The sequence below is a fragment of the Taeniopygia guttata genome, chromosome 2 (assembly GCF_048771995.1).
Source record: "Taeniopygia guttata chromosome 2, bTaeGut7.mat, whole genome shotgun sequence".
Classification (NCBI taxonomy): Eukaryota; Metazoa; Chordata; class Aves; order Passeriformes; family Estrildidae; genus Taeniopygia; species Taeniopygia guttata.
The window spans coordinates 27526126-27543568 of record NC_133026.1 but is presented as its reverse complement, the minus strand read 5'-3'; the positions used below and the strand labels follow the sequence as shown (position 1 = coordinate 27543568).

The following is a 17443-nucleotide window of genomic DNA, read 5'->3' as shown; positions in this document are numbered from 1 at the left end:
TTATCAGATGACGATTGAAAAAAAGAAAAAGCAAACTAGAATGAGTAAAAATAGTGTTGAAATTAGTTTCACAGTCTATCAGCTGTCAGCAAAATACTGTAAGGTATTACTTTGTAGTTTACAGGTATTTTCACATAAACTGATTACAAAGTTAGCAAGCACAACTAAAACAAAACTGCTACTTATAAAAAGCTGTACCTTTTGCAATGGAATGTATCCTTTTGTGAACAGGAGGTCATCACATCAAGACTACTTTAAAAAAGTTTGTGGAAGATCCCTGTTTCCTGAGTTTATATATTTTAGTAATTACAACTGTCACAGTAATAAAAAAATAGTCTCTTTTTAGGGTCTAAAACATTCATAGTAACTGTTAAACTTCAGTGTGTTAGAATAGTAAACTGGGATATTCTGGCATTCTAATTTTAATAGTCATATACCTGTTTGCAAGTCAACAGGATTCATATTCCTATTTGAATATGAATCCTGAAACTTGAATATCAAGTTTTGGATGCTGTATTGGTATCATGGTGTTTCATTGTGCAATCTGTTGCAGATTCTTATTGTAAATGACAGCAAATGACAGCCCTTCACTGGTTATGCATTTCTTCTGAATGCACTCTTTATTAGTGGAATGCTCAGAATAGCTTTGGTTTTTTAAAGAGTTAAAACTCAATTATATGGCACCAGGAGGGAGAAATCTACATGAACTATTTGCTGCATTAAATCATTGGAGCTGTATTTAAGATACAAGGGCTGGAATTGAGCCACAGGAGCATGTGTCCTTCTGCTTTTGCAAATGTTGTATCTCATTTTTAAGTACTGCTGTTGTATGAGATTTAATAGGCCTAATTGGCCTTATGGATGAACTCTGAAGAATTTCAACTTTGAACTTAGGAAGGGAAAAATGTCACTGTAGAGTAAGAAATGATGCAGACTCACCAGAAGGACGGTTTGCACAGCATCCTGCTTTACTTTGAAATTCTCTTTTTTATACACTGTTCTGATACAGACAGACCAGATTGGTTAATTAATCAATACATTTCACCCGATTGGTTAATTAACAAAATGCCTTTCTTATAAATAATCTTGGAAAACCAGGAAAACAGAGAGTAAGAAAACACCACCTGCAGGTTGTTTATAATAACTAGTTATCATTTTTTATCTTCAACTCCCTAAAGTCTCACAAGCCAATTATGGGAATATTTATGTAGTTTTCTTGCTCTCTGACCAGGCTGAACTTGCTCTTGTAGATAATTATTTCCCATGTATCAGATGGAAAAAAACATAAAGAATTAGTTACTGAATGTGAGTTATATCTTATTTCTCAAATGTAGATCCATTTATTTTGTAATGTTAAGAATAGAGAACCCACCCTCTAGCAGAAACTTATTTGTGTGGTATGGGCTTATCAGCATTTTATTATAATTCCATTCTTCAGGCTATAAAATTTTGCTTCAAGTGAAAAGCTGGATGTGAAATATTAACCTTGTGGTAAACTTGATTTGTCAAATTTGGTTGAATTTGGCTTCATTTCGAATAGTCCAGAAGTTCAACAAAAAGGAAATTTGTTTCTTTTGACCAGTCCACTGTGTGCATTACTCAAATTACTGCTTGTGTGTAACTGGCTGTTTTGTGCTGCTTATGTGAAACTTTTGGAGTGTTTACTTTATATGGCTGCCATTTTTATGGATGGAAAATAAACACTAATATATGGATATCTCCCAAACTAACTCATCTCAGTTAGACTTCCTTATTGCTCCAACTGAGTTTGGTCTAAAATTTCCTGAAACAGAGTAAATGTGTGTTACAGTTTAAATCTCGTGGGCTGCTCACTCCTTCTCCAGTGGGATGGGAGACAGAATCAGAAGGGTAAAAATGAGAAAACCTGTGGCTTGATAATAAAGACAGTTTGACAGGTAGAGCATTGTGCAGAAGCAAAGAAAAACAAGGAAGGCATTCAACCCTTCCTTTGGGCAGGAGGTGTTGAGCCGTGTCCAGGAGAGCTGGGCTCCATCATGTTTAACCTTTCCTTGGGAAGAAAAATGCCATCACTCCAAAAATCCCTTCCTCCCTTCACCCTTTTTCCTCCAGTTTTATATAAATGGCTGAGCATCATACCACTGCCATGGAATAGCCTTTTGTTCAGTTGGGGTCATCTGTCCTAGCTGTGTCCCCTCCCAGCTTCTTCCTGCTGTAGGAGCAGGAGAAAAGGCCTTGGCTCTGTGTAAGCACTGCTCAGCAATAACTGAAACCATCGTGTGTTATCAACATTGTTTTCAGCAGAAATCCAAAACACAGCCCCATATGAGCTACTATGAAGAAAATTATCCCTATCCCAGCCCAAGCCAGTACATTGTGTTATTTCAAAGAAGACTAAAAGGCCAGTAAATGAATTTTAACTTTGATTAATGAGAGAGACTTGCTGCTGAATGAAGGTATCTAAGTCATACTGCCACTGATGTAAAACAAACCACAAAGGATATTTTATTCTGTTTTCCAATGGGCTTCTTGCTTCAAGTTCTCAACTAGGAGGTGGCATGCCTATATACAGAGCAGCACTGCTTTTGGATAATACCAGACAGCTCCTTATTTTAAAATTTCCTCATTAAGAAAAAGGAAATAATTTTTTGGAATGTGGGATTTCAATAAAGTGTTCTTATTCACAATCGTGATGGTGCAAAGGACACGATTGTCTCCTCTTGTTGCCATTCTTATACAGTAATCAATATACAACTGTAATATTACAGCATAAATGTGAAGAGTAGCACTTTTTACAATAAGGTCTGCCTTATGTTAAAACTTCTTTGCCTAAAGTTTTGACTACATACACATTTCCCTTATTGATTCTTAACAGAACAAGCTAAAATAGGGTTGGAAACTCTCAAATGAGATTAGATATAATCATAGAATTTTCTCAATGTAGGCAAATATGTGCAGCTAGGGGAAGAGTCCTGATTGTGGTGCATCTTCTTATATTCAACTTGTTCTATTTTTCTGTGTCCTTAAGATAGAATAGGATGTTAGTTGTAAGGCTGAGGATTTCACTGAACTCCAAAAATAAAGAACTGAGACATAGAGCAAATAGAGCAGAAAAGAATGGCTAACAGTTGCTATTTTTTCTGTTTAGCTGGCATATTTAAGGAAATTTGGAGGTGTGATTGTATAAATGCAAAATTATTCTGCCTGTTGGTGCCGATGTTCTGCGCTTAGCTTACTGGGTTACTTTTGTATCGCTTGGTTGCTGGGCCAATTAATTTTTCAGAGAGTTGGACTTTTTTTTATTTTAGTAAGCCTCTGTAAAAATTTAATCTGCATTGTTTGGGGCTGTAAGGCCTGACAGGCAAAATATGGTGTATATTTTTTATTTTTTAAATATAGATTCAGATTGAAAATAAAAATATTTTTCAATAGACTTGGAAAGGAATGAGCAAGACTAAGCCATGAATCAGAGGAATGTCCTTTTAAATTACAACTTTGAGATGGATATAAGTAATGTGCTCAGATAGCATAAATAGGAAAAAAATGGGAGTAGAAAAGGTCCCAAACAGATGCCTGGCAGCAGTTTTTCACAGAAACAAAAAATGTGTGGAATGCCCTGTGATGATTATACAACTGAGAGGTAAACATTGGGCTTCTTAGGGGAATTCAAAAGTATCCAGGGGCACATGGGACATAGTAAACTTTGAAATGTAGAGAACTATTAAAATATGCTTTAAATATCTTCAAATGTTCTTGGCTATATGGAGATACTGATGCTAAATTAACTATCACTTTTACATGGTTTACTTCATCACTACCTCTCCTTTAGTGAATCCTCAGGAGAACTCATATGGGTAATTTGTTCAATTTTTGCCTTCTTTTGTCTGCTTATTTATAGGTTGTTTCTGAATTCATTACGTGGATGTTTCCCATCCTTATGGTATTGATTTAACATGCTGTGGAGTCATGATGGTTGTGAAGTCCCTGGCTGGCAGTGGAGAATTAATGTTTGGTGTGGCAGAAAGGTGCGTTTAATTTGTGCTGCTTACTACTTTCCATGTGGAGTTTGTTTCTTTCCTAAACCCCCTTTGAGTCTTCTTACAGAAAATTTGAAATATCTCAAATCAATAGCAATTATCTTTGCCTAAGATGTAATTTACAGATAGAGCTGCAATCTGCATGAAGCAGTTTCACAAGTAGACTGCTAAAATGGACATGATTCTTATGTGTATATCAGAGAGCTGCAGTTTATCTAAATGAAATGTTTAAGTTTTATATTTTTGTTCTAGTCATAAATATGTCTGAGTAAAGCAAACTAGGAATGTCTCTAGGAAATAATATCTAACTTGCTGTTGTGCTCTTAGGTTGTCTCACAAGTCAAAAATTCATTGTGAAATTGTACAATTCATCATAAGTCAACCTTTATTTGGCTAACATATCTTTGACTCAAAGCATAATTGTAGGTAACAAAATAATGTTCTTTTCATCTGCAACTTATTTGTCTGAATAGTTTGACCATAAATACCACAATGATCAAAGTTGCAAAGATTTATTTCTGACCAGGATATGAAAGAATCTTTCCTCTGAAATAGCCTGATTTTTAGTCTATTCGTGACCTTTAGAAACAAAGCCAGGAGTTTTTTTGCAGAGTCACTATTTTAACAGTCAATAGGCTGACTAGGATAACAGTTTTGTGCTAATTATATTTCGGTCTGTCCAAACCTATTTAAGTCACTTTTACATAGTGGCTTCTAATTTATTTGCTTTTCCACTGTGACAGATCTGACCTCACAGTAAAGTGTACACATTACTTTCATAATCTGCAAGCCACTGTATTTTTTTTCCAAATTATTTGGTTTTGTTCAACAAATTTTGGACAAAATTCTAGGAAACGTGGGGAAATTATGGGGCAAAATTTATGTGGTAGGCAGATATGGCTGGATTGTCTAAAAGTACTAAAAAAGCTTAAATCCGCTCAAAAATCATCAACAATCTTTTTATATTAACTACATAAAATATGCAGAGTGTGTGGTGCAGCTGATGCATTGTTGACACTTAGTTGTCCTAACAGACAGATGTGCTGTCATTCAAAATTTGTGCCAGTAAAACCAGTAAAATAGTGCAAACATTAAAATATTTGTTTATTATCCTCCATTAATCATACATCTAACGTGTTGTTATGAATATTCTAAAACTTTGCTGATTGGTTTTTATTGTTCTGGGCTTTTTTCATGTTAGAAATAAGAAATAAAAACTAAACAACGTGTTAGTGGTTACATGTTAGCAATTGAAGATGAAATAAAGCCAGAATGTTCAGGTATTATCATGAGAAAGGGAGGGGGTACTAGTCTTTTTGATTTCTATATTGTAGAAAATAGTTGGCTCATTATCATAATTACATTCATGTTCATGATATCAAGGTCAAAAAAAAATAATAGTAACAGTAGAGGGGTACCATTTTACTGATTCTGACAGATGTTAACTGAGGTTAAAGAATTTGGTGGTGCTGAAAAGAGGTGCATATCAAACCCAGAGGACCTTCACTGTGTTACATATTCTTTACCATCTGTTTTGGGAATTCCATATTCAGCCATCAACTGGGAAAGAATGAAGAGTTACATCTCCTTGTTTTCCATTTCACTTCTTGAAAAATGCTGTTTTCAGGATAATATTATGATGGAATGTGTGTATTTTTAATTTGAACTTAAAAGTTAGGATTTTTATAACAGAAAAACAGGCTTTCTATTAAGTATTTATATTTTGAAGCACTGAACTCTTCGTTATTTATTCTGGTTCAAATAGTATTTCCGTGGTCATTAATGAAAATCATTAATAGTTTCAGCAATAAGTGTTGGCTGATTCTCTTGTCTCTGAAGTCGTTTGTAATAAGAGGAACCATTTACTTTGCCCTTTTAGTGGCAAAAAAAAGTAGTTTAAAAGATTTATGCCAGTAGAACATGGAGAGTATTAAATGAGCTTCACATTGGTTTTAAACCCAATAGATATTTAACTGAACAGTATTAATGGATGTTCAAAGGCATTTTGATTAGTTAATGCAACCAGCTCAACTTCTTAATAGAGAAGGCATGGTGATAAATGTGTTAAAAGAACGATGTTGATTAAGCAGTGTTGCTCTTTTATGCAGTCCCTGGCAGTGTAACAGCATATGAAGTATAAAGTCAAAATTGTACCAGCTGAATCAACACAAGAATGTTTTTATTTGGGTTTTATGTAAAACTGTTGTGATAATTAAAAGATACTATTTCTGAAGTTCTCCAGTATCTCATTTTACTTCAATTAAATTTTATACATGTTAAATAAATATTGGATGTAAGTTTGAATAGACAGTAAAGTTAGAAAATTGAACAGTGTGTGTGTGTCTTACATTACAAGAGCAATTATTGTTTTCTGAGTCCAATTGGCTGATCTGATTCAGCTAAAGCTTTGCAGAAATGTCATCTTGATAGACATATGGAGCTGGAAAACATCATCTGATAACTGGTCAAATGTGTTTAAGAAAATCTCAGAATGAGAACAGTTTTTGCTTAATGAGAGAAACTTCTGGTTCATTCCTTGATACATCTGACCTCAGCTGATCTCTCACAACAAAGGGAGCACCACAAGAGAGGTCCAGGGGGCACCCTGGGTGTCCTTGGTGTCTTGGGGGTCCTACACAGCCCCCAGCAGCCATGTAGGGGTGGGCACAGGGCATTTTGGAACTAAGGCCATAACAATGTGACTAAATGCTCTAGTCTTAGCCCTTAAAAGATGAAGCAGTGTTTGCTGAAGGTGACCTTTTGGCTGAAAACGAATTGCACATGTTACACTGATAGTAAAACAATGTTTTTTCTATGTTATGGAAGTTTTTGATTTTTTTTCTTTGTGCTACAGAGTACAATGTCTTCAACAGAGTGTGATCTGTGGCAGGTTTATATGGCTATGCTAAATATTTGGTCTTTGATACTGAGAGGATTGTAAAATTTGTTTTTATCATGTGGGTGGTGTGTAAATGAAAGGAAAATAATATTTTCTTTTTCAGATCACCCAAGAAAAGAGGGAAAATAACTAAAATAGCTAGATGTTTCTGTTAAAATGTACATGTGTCAGTGCTTGGCTAAAATTATGGCACTTAGACAGATTTACATTTTGAACCATGAAAAAAGAAAGCGTTTGTGTTCCAGCTGGTAATTAACCCCTACCACCTTTTCCCTGGCCTCAGCTCCTCTGGCAGGGTATGTATTCTGGAGGGAGGACCTAATCTGTCTTTTATCCTCTCTAATTGCTCCTATAATTGGATATGTATGTCTATACCCACTGCAGTGGTTGTGGCCCCATCTTCCATCTCAGGAAGATGGCATTACTGAATCACATCTGCCACACCTGCCACAAGGATCTCAAGTTTAGAGTAAAAGTGGAATTTTACTTAAATTTAGTATGATGTATGGAAAATGAGAAGAAAGGACATCAAGGGGTTTTATTGTTTTATTGATTTATTTTGGTTTTGCCTTTTTTGCTTTTCTTTATTTTTGTATTTTTCCCACTTTCTCCTATTTATTCTCTGGGAGCCTGTGACAGTTCTGTTGCATTTACACAGATCTGAGTGACATGACTTTTAGCCATAGGCTGCATCAAGTCTCGCTGCAAATATCTGATTACCTCCTGACCAGCAGCTAACCCTGCTCTCCAGCTGCTCAGTGAAGAAGGATATCTCCTATCCAGCCATTAATCAGTGTAATCTCTTCCTGGCCTTCTCACATCAGCCCCGTGCCTTCACACTGCTTTTATTCCTGCTTTCCCCCTGCCTATCAGGTACTCTGAGACCTAGGAGTCCTCCCAGCTTCCTATCACATTGCTTTTCAGCTGTTGGCAGGAAGAATTATAGAGTTATCTGTGGACATTGCTACAAGATGCATTTAATGAATGGCCAGGCTGTCAAATGTTTAAAAGTGATGTAGGAGGAATGTTTCTTGCCAGTTTGAGTAAGTATCTGAAATCTGGGATTTGCAGTAAGTGTACAGGTTCTCAGCTTGTCTGGGCAGCAGCTGCCTGCCTGCAAGAGCTCTGGAAAGAGAAATTAAGTGGCATGGCTTGTAAAAAATGTCAATATTTGCCTGCTGTGTTGCTGACAATTTTTAGTACTTCTTGCAAAATGTTCCCTAATTAACCACTGGCATGTGATGCTTCATGGGAATTAGATGTCAAATTTTTCAGAAAGAAGGCAAGAAATATTTCTCATCCAACTGGAAGGAATTGGCAGCTGTGCCCAAAGCCTTGCTATTGCTAAGTCAGTTCTTTAACTGAAATGGCGAATCAGATTAAGGCTTGTGAAAGTTGCATGATAATTTAGTTTCTTTCTTATTGGTGTGAAATGTCTGATATGCAGCTCCTCTGATTCTTTGCATTGTACTTTTATGTGGGTTTGCATAAATATGCTGCTTGAGCTGAATCACATTTCCTTTGCCCTTACAATTCTCCATGAGCAATGCAATTAAACAGCTCATGAAAAATGGTATACTCGTAGGATTTTATTTAGGCCAGTGTTTATAGCACTTAAACCAGTGTATCTTAGGCCTATCCTGTGTTGACAGAAAAAGCTCATAGAGAAAATGTCATTATTAAAGGTATACAGCTGCTGTAACATACGTAATCACAGGGTACTCTTACAGCCCTTAAGAACTTTTTTCCTTTATACACACCTGCTTTATGTAAGAAGGAAGCTTCTAGGATATTAATCATGCTCCAATTGTGTTAATATTTGAATTTTGGCACCAGAATAGATATTGACTGTTGGTCCATGCTGTAACATGCTTCTCATGTTTCTAAAATAGTGGTTTTTCTGCTTATTAATAATAGGTGCTTTAGCTTTGCTCAAGAATGAAAAATAGAGATTGTTGAGAAAGATCTCAGGTGGATAAATTTGCAGTAAGAGAAAAGTCTGGGGACAGCAGAAAGCCTGATATAGGGTCATTCCTGCCAGATACAAGAAAGTATTGTAGTGAGATTCTCATGGATAATACTTTTATAGAAATAGGATATTTTGTAGCAGCTACAAATTTAAGACTTCAAAAATAAAGGACATGGGCAAAATCAAAACTGCTACTTTGCTTCCTTCATCTGCATACACAGGTTGTCAGTATTCTAATGCATGGTAGAAGCATGATTATGTATTTGCTGAGGAAAAGGGCTTCCATGTGCCTGGAAGTAGTAAAGCAACAATCAGCTCTCTGGAACTGGCTTTTCAGGATCAATGGCTCTTCATGAAATAATTGATATTTCTCAGTGCTCTGTTTCTTACTGTTTATTATATGCATAATGTTTAGGGAATATGTGAATGGAATAAGTAACATTTATTAATAGTCATATATTAATTATTACAATATTATGTAATAATTATTATTGCAGTATTTAAGAAATGTGTTGTAAACTACATAGGCTAGCTGAAAAATAAATGGTCTTGAAACCTGGAAGCTGTTTCTAAGAATGTGTGATGACTTGCAGATTTTTTAATTAATTAGTTAAAACCTTTGTCCTTGTTTACTCAGACATGTGTCCAGATTATTAAAGATGTGCAATGCATTAAAATAAATTTCTAAATTATTTTTTATGTAAAAGATTTAGAACAAGAGGGATTTCTCTTGCATTACATTTGTACCACTTTTTATGTTTTGAATAACAATTTCAGATACAAAGTGACTCCTCAGAAATACCGTAAAATGAGAAAAGCTTAAGGGCAAGTTGTGCCGTTAGTGAGTGATGATACTTCTATCTGGCAGTTCAGTTGGCTTGAATAATACAAGGTTTATGTGATTTATTATCATACAGTGCTGGAGTAGTCTACTAATATAAATGTTTCCATTTAAAAAGAAAGTGAAGTTGCTAAATGGAAAAGATAATGTTTTATTAATTTTTCTTCTTGGTTTTATATTCTTGTGCCCTGCAGCTCTAGTGCAGCTGCTGTAAGTGCAAATGCAAATACCAACTTGCTTAATGGGGTAATTAAAGGCAGTGGAGTAAAGTTATGTAATGGATACTCACTAAGTGTAAAATCTATTCAAGCCATACCATATGATATTTTAAACAGTGGAATTGTCTCCTGAGGTTGGAAATGCATTGCATATTGCTTGTGGAATAGTTATTTTTTCCTGAAATTGGATATAAAAAAAGTAAAAGGCTCTTCCTTAATTCAGCAGAATCAAAATTCTTTTTGTTCATTTTACTTGAGTAGAGTAATTTGACATTTTCCCCCATTATTAACCCAGCTTCCCAATATAGTTTAAAAAATAGTGTATTGAAATCCTGGCTACCAGCTGCATTATTAGGAAGACCATTACAGAAAAAAACAGTTTTCAGGAAAAATGCTTTGTCTTCAGATTATGTCCATCATTGCTCTGCACATCTTTGTGTAAATGAATGCAACTGAGGACACACTACAAGGACATAGAGCATTGTGTAGTTTACCAGGGGAAATAAAAGCTCTTTAACATGTTCAGAAATCTGTGATTAGATAATTGAAGACTTTTGTTTTCAAAACTACCAGGTTTTGAAACTGGACTTTGTCTTTTTAAAGCTACTGTGCAATATTTTGAGACAGCTTCCAGCACACTAGACTTCACAAATCTTTCCAAAGACATGGTGTTTGGTTTACTCACTAGAATTGTTTCCTTTAGTAGCAAAGTGTAAAAATGAAGTGTAATTCACAGTGTAACCATAGTGATAAGGTTATTAAATATATAGAATTCAGTATACATTTGAAAGGAGATTTTTTTGATTTTCTACATTTTAAAGAACTGCTATTAATATAAATGTATATGGAACTACAACGTACTTCAAATTAATTGAATAAAAATTTGGACAAAATACATAGTATGGTGTCAAATTGAACCAAGGGAAGTTTAGATTGGATATTAGGAAAAATGTTTTTTCCTGGAAAGGGTTGTCAAGCACCGTAACAGGCTGACCAGGGAAGTGGATGGATGAGTTGTCATCCCTGAAGGTGTTCAACAAATATGCAGTTGTGGCATTTAGGGACATGGCTTAGTGGTGGACTTGGCAGTGCCATATAAACAGTTGAACTCCATGGTCATAAAGATTTCTTCAGCTTAAATAATTCCCTGATTCTCTTATGAAGTGTTAGATTATGGTACTGGAAGCCTCGGAATGGGTGCTTCCATGGCATATGAAACTTGTTTTTTTTGCTTTAGGTAGGATCCAGTTTGGAATGTCTCAATCCTGAGCTAATATCAATATCATCCACAGTTTTTCCTCTCCTTCCTGCCCTCAAATGACTCTCCTGGACAAGTTCATCTTTTCTAATTCCTTACCTAACATTCCAGTCTGGAAATTTATTTCTACTACCTACCATCATGTGTGTTTATGGAGACAGTGTGGGAACAAAGGCTCCAGGTCTGCCTTGCAGTGGTAAAATTAAGTGCCATTCTTGGCTGCTGCAGCAGTGCTTCTCCTGCTGGCAGGATTACACCTGTGTAATGAGTCTCATACAGAATGGGGAGTGCAGCTGGTGTAATGAAACCTTTGACTGATGTTCTGCAATTACTGCCTCTTCTAGGAATTCCATGACTTGTGATTCCTAAACTTTTATTAGAATTGTAAGAGTTCTTTTCTTGTTTTGAGTAGATCAAAAGGTGCCAGATGCTTGCTAAACTTCAAACTCTTCTATCTTGAAAAAGTATTACAATAGAAATTTTTAGGGAATTAATTTGCAAATGTTTATTTGTTAAATTGTGGGTGTGCTGGTTTTTTGTTTGTTTGTTTGAACTAACTTCTTATTCCCCACTCCATCAATAGAACCTAGGGAAAACAAACCCAAAATCATGACCACAAGAATCACCCTAAGAAATATGTTTGGTTGCAGAATAGCTAGATTAGATTAAATTGGTAAAAATCAACTAGAATATACTTTTTCAATGGAAATTGTTAATATCAAGCACAGGCATAACTCTCATATTTAAGACTAATATTTTAACTGCAAAGCCTGTTATATACATTACAGAAACATTCCAAAAGGCATAATTTTATTTTTATGGAGTCTCTAATACTTTTATTTTGCTTCTGTAGGAAAAATAGGATTACAGTTTTCTGTTTCTCTTGGAGGATGTGATTGGTGGAAGGATGCAATCAGTTGGTAGATTTTCGTGCTGATGCATTTCTTACTCTTCTGTTTCATGTGCTTTTCTCACCTATCATGGGAAATTTAGCATTGCTTTTTCTAATCTCCTTCATGAATGCAGAAGTTAAATATTAAGTTCATTTAAAAAAAAGTCTTTCTGCAGATTTTTCATTTTGGAAGTATTTTCTGCTTACCTAAGATTATTTATTGATCTGATTCCTCCATTCCAATGGAACTATTAGTTAAGATGTTACATTGATATTAAAACCTGTCATTCAATGTTTCCACTTGATAATTTTTTTAGATTTGCTTGCTTACTTATTTTTTTCAGCATTTCTATTCTAGAATTTGGATGAGGGCTTCTGCTAGTGTTGAAATAAACGTATTTTGAAAATCTGTTATAAAAATATTATTTCTGAAGTCTAAAATCTCATCTCTTATATGACTGCAAGGTAGAGTCTTTTGGAGTCTGTAAGATAAGAGTCTAAGAGCAGTGACTTGCAAAGACACGTGCTGTCGTTAATCCACAGTGCTGGACTGCATATACACCTTCTCTAGTATTATTCCAGCTGGACACTCTTAAAATTATGTCACACTGTGATTATATTAAAGTTATGTGATTTTGCATGAATGTCAATAATCTGATTGGTATACATACTTTTGTTTAATGTCTAGATATTTAATGTGTGTGTTATTGTGACTGTTTTTCATCGTGCATAGTGTTAGATATTGCAGTTGAATTGTTTCAGCAGTGGATTTTTTCTTCTTTTTTTTATTTTTAATTTGTTACCTTTAGGCCTTTACAGAGCTGAGTTCCTCTTTGAGCTGAGTTCCTCTTTGACAGAGAGGTGGAGGTAGGTTACTGTGTACCTGGGGCTGTCCCTGCCTGCAGCCAGGAACAGGGTTCCCCTGTGGTCTATGAGGGCTGTTGTTGCCACCACTGTGTATTTGGCACTGGGGGCTGTTAGCAGCACCTGCCTCTGTGCTGGCTGGCCCTTTGTAGCACTTCTCCTAAGACCCTTGCAAATCCTACTGGGCAAAAAATTACACAAGATTATTGTCAGTTTGAGTCTACCATATTGAGGGTTTGAGGTTTTTTGATTCTTTTTGTGATTGTATTTCATCTCTAAAGTCTGCACGCTTCTCCACAGGATTGACTGCTAACAATTTCAACTCTATCAGCCTTCACATTAACTCAGAATACAGTGCCTTTCCCCACTCTTCCTTCCCAGAGCTGAAATATCTCCAAAGTTTTTAATGTTTTCTCACCATCACAGCTGAACACATGAGCCAACAGCTGTGCAGAATAAGAGCTGAATGCTTGTAATAAGGATAATGATTTTTAAAAAGTGCTTGATGGGATGTATTTTCCATTGAAATATATTGACTGAAACCTCTTTGTACCTTGTCTTTAATTCTGTGTTTTCGTAGAATCATAGAATGGTTTGGGTTGGAAGGGATTTGTTCTGGGGTTGTCCCAAACCAGGACAGGACCGACCTTAAAGATCATCTAGTTCCAGTCCCCTACCATGGCCGGGGACACCTTCTACAAGACCAAGTTGCTCAGATCCACATCCAATCCAGCCTTGAACACTCCCAGGAATGGGGTGTCCAGAACTTCTCTGGGAAATCTGTTCTTGTGTCTTATCACCCCCAGAGTAAATAATTTTTTTCTTAATACCTAATCTAAACCTACTCTCAGTTTGAAACAATTCCCCCTTGTCCTGTCACATTTTACTCACATAGTCTCTCTCCAGCTTCCCTATGGGCTCTCTTCAATTACTGGAAGTCTGCAATTAGATCACCCCAAAACTTTGTCATTTCCAGGCTCAACAATCCCAATTCTCTCAATCCTTCCTCATAGGAGAGGTGCTCCATCCCTTCAATCATCTTGGTGGCCTTCTCTGGGCTTGCTCTAACAGGTCCCTGTCCTTCCTGTGCTGGGACCCCAGAGCTGATGCAGCACTGTGGGTGGGGTTGGGCAAAGCAGAGGGGCAGAATCCCCTCCCCTGCCCTGCTGCCCATGCTGCTTTGGATGCAGCTTGGGACATGTTTGGCTTTCTGAGCTGGTTGAGTGCCCATGGCTGGGTCATGTCCAGCCTTTCATCCACCAGGACCCCCAAGCCCTCATCAGGGCTGCTCTCAACCTGCTCATCTCCCAGCCTGTGTTGATACTGGGGGTTACCCCCACCCAGATACTGAACCTTGCATTTGGTCTAGTTAAACCTCAATTTTATGTATTTTATACCCTATTTTATATGTGTTGTATATACCCTCTAAGGTATTATAATATTATCTGATAAAGATGAGGCTTTGATAAGACATGGGAAGTGCCTAGTGGAATTCTAAATAGGAGTTTAGTATCTACCAAGAAGTGAGAAATAAAACTATGAAGGAATATGCATCAACTGAATTGAAAAGTCTGTTTTTGGTCACACTGCAAAAAAACCCAAACCTGGGATCATTGATGAATTGTGTTGTTTATGTTGTACAGACCTTTTTTAGGAAACAGTGATCTTTTATATTTTACATAATAGAATGACTTTAATTTTCAAAATCAGCACCCATGAAATTTACAGTTGATAGCTCATGTTTTAGAGTTGCAGAATAATCTGGACTGGCTGGTATTATGGATTTATGCAATTAAAGTGTGATTTGGTCTAATAAAGTCAAAATTATGCCTCTAGAAGCAAGAAGTTCAGGCCTTCTTTTCAGAGAGCTCCTGAATTCTTGTCTGAGGAAAACAGTGACTCTAGAGAGGGCTTAGGGAGTTGGAGAAGAAGAAGTAACTCCTCAAGAGCAGCCAGTTTGACAAATATTAGTTCAGTCTCTGGCTGTGAAATAGTGTAGGAAAGACTAAAAGTCAGCATTTAGTAGACAGACTAAAAGACATGTTTTAATCTGTGGAATCAATACTGGAAGTGTTCTCAGTGATTGATGTTGATAGTTTAAAAGCCTGCAGAAGAGCAGGAGAAGATGTAGAAAAATATCACATCAATATTGCTTGAGGAAACTGCAAAACTCCCTGTTTATTTAATTGATAGCAATCTTTAGTATTACTTGGTATAAGAGGCATAAATTCCTTCAGACGGGGAATAAATATAGGGGGCTGAAAATATTCTGTTAAAATAAATGTGTTTTTGAAAACTGGAATGGATCACATGTGGAGCTATGGAAATACCTGGGGGAGTTTAAAGTTTGGTAATCACCAAGCAAAATCTGGCCCAGTAAATCCTAGGAACATGTGAAACTCTGAGGCAACATATTTTGCAGGTAGTCAGAGATGTGGTGTGAGGAGTACAAGTCCCTCTGTGTAGTAGTGGACACTGATAAACTGGGTTGGGATTTGATAATTCCAAGGCTGAGCTGAGATTCTGTAACTCCATACTTTTAATTTCATGAATCTCTTCTTTCGGTGAAGAGTTTGATTTTTTAATTATTTAACTAATAATTATTTCAGTTTGTTTCCTTTTGAAATACTTGATGGGGTTTGTTTCGGGAGGGGAGTGTTGTATAAAAGTTATAGAACAGCTTTTGGTGGTAAGGAAAGTTCTATCCCTGACAAATGTCTTGCGTTATGCACTTTGGTTATGGTCAAATGGGGGAGCTTTATGTATGATGACAATAACTTCAATTAGTATAATAAAAATCATTGCCTTGCTGGGTGGTAGTATGCACATATTATCCCATAGAGCCCAACCCTAAGCTCTCAAAGCTACATTCCAGCCTGGATTCAGATTTGCTTGGCTGTGGCATCTGTGTTTCTCTGTGTTTCATTATTGTTGGCAGGGTGCAGAGGCTGTTCTCTTCTCTGCCTAGCCAGATCACTACAGTTGTGTGTCGTACTGGAAGTGTAAGAAAGCTTCAAGATGACCTGGAAACTATTACATGTTTATGGTCCAAATTTTGTAAATGTTTCTCAGTCCAAAACAGTGATTGGCTGAAAGAGAACATTATAAAAAGCATGAGAACAGGGAATAGAGTGCTTTATGAATGGAGGTGCTGAAGAACTGTAATTACCATATAAATAAGATTTTTTTATTGTTACAGAAGGAAGGAACATACTACAAGTCTGGAAGCCAGATAACATGGGCCTAATCTAATTTAGGTGTCTGTAGCTGAGTTTATAATATGGCACTTCTTCTATATTCAAAGTGTATTTTGATATTTTAAGGTAAGATTCTTCTGACTGGTTTTAGAAATATTCTTCCAGGCAAGATAAATTGTATCTTATTAACTAGGAATTTATTGACTGTAATGAAATATAGCTGAAATGTAGTTAACAACAATGGACACTGATGAACCCTATTCAAGATATGTATTCAGAACACCACAGGCAGTGCAATACTGCACATTTCCATCAAAAATGCATATACTTCTGAAATAGTTGAAAGAAAATTATACTCATTCTTCCCAGCATAGCAGTATGAAAGTTCATGCACTTGATTAATAGAGAAAAAGAAATCAAATGCATTGTATGTTTGACTGATTTATGCTGAAAAATGCTGTTTATCTTTGAACTCTCAGATTGCAGGTGAGACTGGATTGTGTAACTTCTGTTTCAGAACATTCTGTGCAGATGTGATTGAACAGATATGTGAAGAAAAGAGTTCTTTCAAACAAAAGCTGAGCAGATTTCTGTAGCCATTTTCTATCCTGGATACAATTAATGTAAGCTTGAGAAGCAACCCCAGTCCTAATAAATTGCAGTAAGCTTTTAACTGGTATTTTGGAGGGAAGGGTGATAAGTTCTGAAGAGTGGTTCTGACCCATCCTCCTCAACTTTCTCCCCTTCAGAAGTATTTGTTCTAAGCTTTGTTTTTGTATTTGTTCATGTACCTTTCCACACAGATGTTGAGGCTTATTTATATACTTCAAGGGAATAATCTTACAGGAGGTACAAGTATTTTAAAGTGACTGCTTACATACCCAGGTTAAACTAGACATTGTTCTTTTCACCTTTGTTAAAGTTATTTGATTAAATAGTGAACTTCTAAAAGCCTTATGTTGTTTTTAAATTTTAATATAGTTTGGATATTGAAATGTAATGAGTTTATACTTTTAAATGAGAATATTGAGATCTTCTGTATGAGTTGAAGTGTTAATACCATGAATATGCAATCTAGTAAAATAATAGAGCTTTGGTGACTTAGTGAAAATAAGCAATGGGATGCTGGTAGCTGCCAGCTGATGCTGTGTTTGTGCATCAGCTGGCAAGTAGGCTTCTATATCACCTAAAATTTTTAGTCAACACATTTCAAATTTAAGAGAAATTATTAAAATGCATGGAGGAAGGTCTTCCTGGTCAGTCTTGAAACAAGGAAAGGATTTTTTCCT

General features: G+C 36.1%; 1 protein-coding gene across 1 annotated transcript in view; it reads left to right on the top strand.

The window, feature by feature from the left end:
• Nucleotides 1-17443, top strand: part of THSD7A (thrombospondin type 1 domain containing 7A) — a 267166-nt gene that overhangs the window by 36565 nt on the left and 213158 nt on the right. Inside the window, exon 3 of the mRNA XM_030264733.4 lies at nucleotides 3878-4004. The gene's annotated coding sequence lies outside the window, so the exon portion shown is untranslated. The remainder of the gene's footprint in view (nucleotides 1-3877; nucleotides 4005-17443) is intronic.